This window comes from Nannospalax galili, unplaced genomic scaffold (genome assembly GCF_000622305.1).
Source record: "Nannospalax galili isolate Female #2095 unplaced genomic scaffold, S.galili_v1.0 scaffold702, whole genome shotgun sequence".
Lineage (NCBI taxonomy): Eukaryota > Metazoa > Chordata > Mammalia > Rodentia > Spalacidae > Nannospalax > Nannospalax galili.
The window spans coordinates 641,212-648,565 of NW_008348657.1; the positions used below are offsets into that span (position 1 = coordinate 641,212).

At 48.3% G+C, this 7,354-nt stretch overlaps 1 pseudogene; it reads right to left on the reverse strand.

Moving 5' to 3' along the window:
• Positions 1-198: 198 nt before the first annotated feature.
• On the reverse strand, positions 199-1,331 carry LOC103744119 (annotated as a pseudogene).
• Positions 1,332-7,354: the final 6,023 nt, after the last annotated feature.

A 7,354-nucleotide genomic window follows, 5' to 3' on the forward strand; every position in this document is an offset into this window, starting at 1 on the left:
AGAGGTCAGAAGAGGGCTTCGGATTCCCCTGGAACTGGAGTTAAGGACAGTTCGTAGCCGCCATGTGGGTGCTGGGAATCGAACCTGGGTCCTCAAGAGCAGTCAGTGCTCTTAACCACTGAGAATTTTAAAAAGCAGTCATAAAAGAGCAGCTCCCAGTAACTTCAAGTTTTAATCTTCTTCAGAAGCTGACACAATTCAGTTTGCCTCATTCTTAGAAGCCTCATCAGAATTCTCCACAAGATCTGGAACTTCATCATCTTCTCCAGTAGCAAGGGATGCTTTTCCATCCTCAGATTGTTTGGGCAGAGCTTCAGCCCGTCTCCTTAAACTAATCAGACTGTCTGCACCAAGCTGGTTTAGGATGCTGGGGAGCCTTTCTGTCAGCTGCTTTGTCTCAGCATGGCCTGTAATGGTGAAAGTGTTTGCTGCCAGAGATGCCTAAACTTTACAGTTGTTAAAGTGGATCACTGTTCCTTGGTTTGTAAACATATTCACCTCTTCGATACCAGAGATACTGTTTACCCCTAACTTCTTTAAGAACTGAAGTTTTTTATCATCTGCTATAGCTGTTCTATGAACCATCTTTCTACGAGCAGTTCCTTTCTCACCAGTGCACACTTGTGCCTGCAGTTTGGTGAGTTTTTCCTGGTTCATGATAGTTGCTTTCATCTTGTCGGAGCAGAAGTGGGGCCACGTGGGGGACTAAGGTTCATGCTCAGGGGGTCTCAGGAAGACCAGCTGAGATTAGGCGCACACACTTGGGAACTCAAGATGGCAGCTCCTTCCTGTCTTCTGCACAGCCTGCTTGCAGCAGGTAGCATCCATTTCCAACAGCTGTTACTCTTGTTGCCCTGAGTGTCGACTTGTCAGTCTGCCGTCCCCACTCTCTGGCCTTCAGTTTTCCCCACTTGTCAGGTCTCAGCTCTGAGCTCCTGCTGCTTTACCCAGCTCTAGCCTTCCTTGTTCCTGTGGGCATGCTTTGTAGTCTCAGGGCCCACTCTGGGGACCCTGTCGACACCCTGGCCCTGCATCCCAGGATCACCAGCCATCTTTACTCTCCTGCCATCAGGCACCGAGCCCTTATAGTTGAGCCTCCTCATTTGATGTTCCCTATATTCCCTTGTTCCAAGGGAATCTCTCCAGCCTGCCCTGTTGTCCCTCAGCCCCCCTTGTAGCTTCTTCCTTGCTGCCACATCCCCATAGCCTTCACCAGCATCCTGGGCTGAGGCCTCCTTTTTTTGTTGCTTCATTGAGATCTGAGTCCCCAAATGCTCCTCTCCTCTCTCCAGGGCCAGGTGATGGATTCTCTCCAAGTGTTCTTCTCTCTCTGTTGCTGGTCCAGCCATCAGGGAAAATAGCTCCTTTATCTGAGGAAGAAGCCCCCATGAGACAGCATAGCTTCAGTTATGTTTTTACTGTGAAGTTATGGTTGATTGTAGCGTAAGTGTTAAGGCAAGAGGTTTGTAAAATGCTCTGTGAATATAACTTATGCAAGTGGGAAATGGTTTCATTATAAAGGAGGACCCAGTGGCTCTGACTCAGAAAGCAGCATGCTGCAGACCATGGGCCTGGCTCTCTGGAAGTGACAGCATTGATGTCTGGGATGAGAAGCTATAGAGCATTTAGGCCATGAGGGACGGGAGCCTGGCAAGGAGGACCTGGTCTGGAGTGCTGTGGGGATACGGAGCACACACAGGTGAGAAATCAGACACAAATGTGTTTACCCGGGGGACGTGGCCATTTTGAGAACAGACTGACTATGGTCTGGTGGGATGTTCACAGCATCTGTGGCTGTGATTCTGATTGACATGCAGCCTTTAGTGGCGTCTTCTCTGAGCTGCTGAGCTTTGTCACATGTTCAGCCACTTCCCTCCAGTCTAGCCACCCCCATTTCCTCCCATCACTTTCCCTTCTGTTTACACAGACCACGCTGAATCTAAGCCACTCCGCCCAGTCCTGCAACCCTTCCAGTTCCCATCAGCCCCTGTCTTCACTGACAGCCCTGAGTTGGAGCACCCACCTCTGCACATCACCCTTACCCTGTGGGCACCCTGCATGTATGATCTAGAGCCTCTGCTCTGTGGCGAGCCTTTGGGCTTCCTCTCTCTGGTGTCCTCATGTAGGTCTTCCCTGGGTTTCCCAGGCTGTCTTACCACACTACCTTCTCTTCTCCCCACCCTAAAATTCTGGTGCCTTGGTTCTTTCACAATGTCCCCCACTCTTTCAGGTCATCAGTCACCTTTACGCCAAGTCCCTCTCAAGCTTCCGATTCCTGCTTCTTGAGCCGTCTGTCTTCAGCTGAAAGCTTGGTGGGTGAAGTCAAGCTGATCCTTCCAGGTGCATCCTCCACTGAGTTATCTCACGCCCTTAGTCCACCTTCATTGCTTGCAGCCCCCTTTTCTCCTTGCCTCTGGTTATCCATGCCAGTGATTGTACCTACAAAGACTCTTTCCTTCTTAAAAACAAACTTGCTCTGTGGGCATGGTGGGACATACCTGTCATTCCAGCACTTGGGAGGCAGAAGCAGGAGGATCTGGAGTTCAGGACCAGCCTGGGCTGCATAGTGGGATATGGGGGCATTGCGGGGGGGAATGACCCTGTTTCAAATAAACAGCAGCCAGGCAAGGTACATGCCTTTAATCCCAGCACTCAAGAGGCAGAGGCAGGTGAATCTCTGAAAGTTGGGAGATAAGCCTGGTCTACATAGAGAGTTCCAGGCCTGCCAAGTTTACACAGTAAGAGACCCTGTCTCAAACAAAACAAACATCAAGCAAAACAAAATGGGTCTTGGAGGGCTTCAGTCTGTTCACTTGTCTCCCTAACTGCCCTGCCTACCATCACTGCCCAAGATAGCCCCTGTGCTCCCCCACATTGCCTAATGTCCCTGGGCACTGTATTGTCTTAACACGGATCAGAGAGGGAGTCAGCTACAGAGCTTGGTAGGATCCAGACACAGCATCAAGAACACGTGTCCAGACAGACATCAGAACAGTGAAGGGAATACAGGGAGCCAGGCTCTAGGTCTCCCAAACAGTGCTATCTTACTTCAGGGGTCGGCTCCTCAGTCACAAGTGCCATCAGATGGTCTTTCCTCTTATTGTGACCTCTTTAATGGAGTCCCAGCAAGAACATGAGGTTTGAATAGATAAACAAGGTTGCCAAGGTTAAAGTAGATAGGAGCTGTAAGCTGCACTTGGTATTCTCTGCTCCTGGCACTGTGGGACTCTCAGGCCTCCCTTTCTCTTTGGAAAATCCTCCTTCCCTAATCACCCCCTAAATTCTACCTTCCTGCCTCCACCCTCATCATTTCCCTGCCCTTCATCTTAAGTATCCTGGTCTATTTTCTGCATCTTTAACAGAATACCACCAATGGGGTAAGTTATAAAGAACAGAAGTCCATTCTCAGATCTGGAGTCAGGGTGCGCCATATGTTAAGGATGTAACTGCTGTGAGTTCCCATGGCTGGAAGTAGAGGGCAGAAGTGGGAGAAGGCAGGAGAGAGGGCCAAACATCCTCTTACCAGGAGCCAGTCCCCAAAGATAATTAACCTGCCCTGGAGATTACTAACCCACTCCAGAGATAACTAACCTATTTTGTAGAAAACTGATTCCTGAGATAACTCAGGATAACTACCCCTGGGATAATTAACCCATTCTGGAGGCAGCTGCCCTGTTCCTGAGGTAATGACACCCATTCCTGGGATCATTACCCCAAAGTGATGAGGTCAGCATCAGTCCCTTGTGAAGCAAAGCCTGGTGACTGTGCCACCTTTCGAAGGTCTCTCTCTTCTCCCCACTGATAGCATAAACTTTAGGAACAGTTTAGATTACAGCAGGACATTGTTCACTTGTTTTGTCTGGTGCCCTCTATGTTAGGCGTTAGACCCATACATGCAGGACTGTTTGTGTTGCCCACAGCTGTGTATCAGCTCCCAGATGCTGCTTGGTTCACAGTAGGTGCTCAATGTCCTTGGGAGTGCCAGGCTTCAGGCTGAGCAGTCTTGAGAGCTGCTTTCTGCCTTCTGCTTCCACAAATGTCAAAGCATGCAGTCTGCTGGGCAAATATTTGAAGAGGAAGTGAATATGTAGGAGAGCTTTCACCTTCTGCACACAGCCTCACGGACTGTCTGTGGAGTCTGCCTTTTACTTCAGCAAAGTGTTACTGTGCATCATTGTTCCCCTGATTCCCACAACTGACATTGTCAGAGAGCCCAGAAGGTGACAGTGGCAGTAAATTCTTTATCTTTTTTGTGAGTTTCCAGGTCTGTCATCCCTAATCCAGGAGGTGTGGGAGAGCTGAGGTTTGGCCCCTGTTCATCAGGTGCCTGTTCCATGCACAGTGGGATCAAAAACATGGGTAGAGGACTCTGCTGGACTTTATGTTTGGATGTATGTAGCACCTGTGACATGTCTGCTGCTGGTGCTGGCTCTGGTGGAAATGAGAGCCTGGGGTTCCCTCTGCAGCTGGACCATGAAGAGGGAGCACTTCAGACTCCAATGCCTACTGCCTTCTGGAATATCTGGGCACTTGGATGCCACTGCAGTGTCACAGATGGTGTCACGATGATGACACTGATGTCAGTGCTGGTGCTGTAGCTACACACTTAGCTATTGCTAGTGATGTGTTGTCACAGATGGTGCCTCACCTGGGCGTGCTGCTTCTATCTTCTGAAAACAGGGATGACCAAAGTTTTCTTTCAGTCTCCCCAAGGAACAAGCTTTACCCTTTGGGATCCTTGATTTTGGCCCTTACAAAACTCCATCAAAACCATGGTGAGGTTCTACTTCCCTGAATAGTGGGAGCAGGTGCAGAGATGTGGATGCTGCATGCATAGGGTGTGGGACAGACAGATGCCTGCGGAGTGTGAGTATGGGACAGATTCTTGAAGGGTATGGGGTGGACAGGGTGTGAGCCTGGGGGCATACCTGCAAGGTGTAAACCTGGGGCAGCCACCTGCAGGGTGCAGGTGTGAACTATGTGAACAGCTGTTTCTGCCTCTGGCTTCTGGAGTATGAAAGGGTTTGTCAGCAAAACTTCTGTTTATTTCATCAAGCAAGTTCCATGCTCCATGCTGAGATGCAAAGAGCTTTTGGGGAAAGAATTATATAAGTAGAGAATGAAGAATGGCCAGAGCCTGAGCAGGCCCAGAAATGCCACCTGTCCTCTAGTCTAGTCCTGAGCTGTTCCCAAGGCAGCCATGAAGTGGGGCTGGTGTGAATGAAAATGCAGTCTATCTACAAAGACTCAGCATGAAGAGGTAATATCAAACTTGCCTTTGATAATTTTATAATATTGGGTAGAAATCATACTATTTAGTGAGTTAAATAGAATTTCAAAGCTATTAAAATCAGCTTCACTTATTTCAGATTTCTTAAATCATACTAGACAGTATAAATGATATGTGGTTCTCTCTGCCTCTCTTTTTTAAAATTTATTTTATTTTATGTGTATGAGTGTATTGCCTGCATATGTGTAAGTGCACCCATGTTGTGAAATACCCACAGAGGTCAGAAGAAGGCATCAATCAGATCCCCTGGAACTAGAGTTATGGATGGTTGTTAGCATCCATGTGGGTGCTGGGAATCGAATCTAGGTCCTCTGTAAGAGCAGCCAATGCTCTTAACCTCTGAGCCATCTCTCCAGCCCCTCTGTCTCTCTTTTAAAAGACAGTATCCCATGTAACCCAGGCTGGCCTCAAACTTTCTTTGTAGCTGAGGAAGACTGAGAACTGATCCTCCTCCTCCATCTCCCAAGTACTGGGATTACAGGCCTGTGCCACCATAGCCAGTTTATGCAGTGCTGAGGCTCAAACCCAGGGCTTTGTGCGTGCTAGACATGCACTCTATCATCAGAGCTACAGTCCGTCCTTGTGGTATTTTTATTGGAGTCTGCTCTAAGCCTTACATTAGAATGTATTAGATGGAGGGATAGGACAGATGACATGACAAAGAACCAGATAAAGCCAGAACTTGGGACATTCTGTGACACTTCTAACAGTCTATGTCATGAAAGAAAGAAAAAAGTTAGATTGTTTCAAACTGAGACAGATAACCAGCTAATAGTTTTAAATCCAGATTGGATCCCAGAAGAAAAGTAATCAAGGCCCCTTCCTCTTCAGCCCTCACTAAATCAAAAGCCACAAAACACCTGAGAGCTGTCATTGCTGAGGAAAAGTAGGAGCCACGTGGCTGTCACATGACTGACGGCAATGCAGGTGGCTCGGCTCTCAGGGCTCCCGTTACTAGGTACAGTTCTTATGGAGGTTTTGGCTTCCAAGTGGGATGCTTTTGTTCAGAGACGGTGGTAATGGCTGCAGGTGGCTAGACAGGCTCTGTCCTGCCCCTTGGGCAGAAGCTCAGGATGGGGATATTCACTTAGGTCATCATCAAGCTTAGGGACTGAGTTTGGGTGGGTGTCTCTGTGGGCACTGAAGTTCTCCAAAGCCAGAAGTTGGGTTAATAGTGGAATCAAGTCACAGGAGGTTTCAGGGAGTGTACCCTGCTGGTCAGTGCTCTTCTGGCCTGGGCCCTTCCTGCCGGTGCCGTTCTTGTCAGTGTGCTCTGGTCCATGATTATGGACCACACATTTGGCTCCAGGTAGTGATGCCTTTGTGGCTCCTGATGTGGAATTGCAGCACCCATCTGAGAGCTGGGAGGATGCTGTTTGTGCATTGCTCTACAGATGTCGATTGCAGGTGTTTATTTACCATCTCTTCAGAACAGCTTGGTTTCTCAGAGCTTTGAAACCACTTTTGCTCTATTCCATTTTAGAAACATCTGAAAATCAACTGGTAGCCATGGGTTTTATGCCAGTTCTGGGCTTTCCTCCATCCAAATTACACATTTACTGAGAATAGCTATGTCTGTAATTTCCATGGAACATGAAGAGATCATTAAAGACAATTGGAAGGTGGGAGTGCTGTACCCCTTTTATATTTGCAGTGTATTTCTGATTTTTCTTTTTTGGTGAAGTTTCATTATTTTACTTTCATTGTGCTGGGTTGGCAAGAGCTCTATCCATTTCCCTTGTCCCCTGGTAAACAAATCTAAATCAGAGACGTTGAGTCAGAAATACTTGAATGGGGAAGGTCGGGAACAGTTGTGCTCACAGGCCCTCCTAACACTGTTGGGAAATCATTCTAGCACTGGTGTGTTTTCAGGCTACAAGGTGACTTTGCCTTCTGCGCAAAGGTGAGGATGGTGAAGACCAGGGGAAGAAGCCTGGGTCCTGGACTTGAAAGCTGCACCCTGGACCACAATTTCCCAAATATCCTGGAGCCCCTGCCCTCCCCTGGTATCAGGCATGTGGACCTGACATGTGGCTGCTCTTGGTTAGAGCATGCAGGAACTTC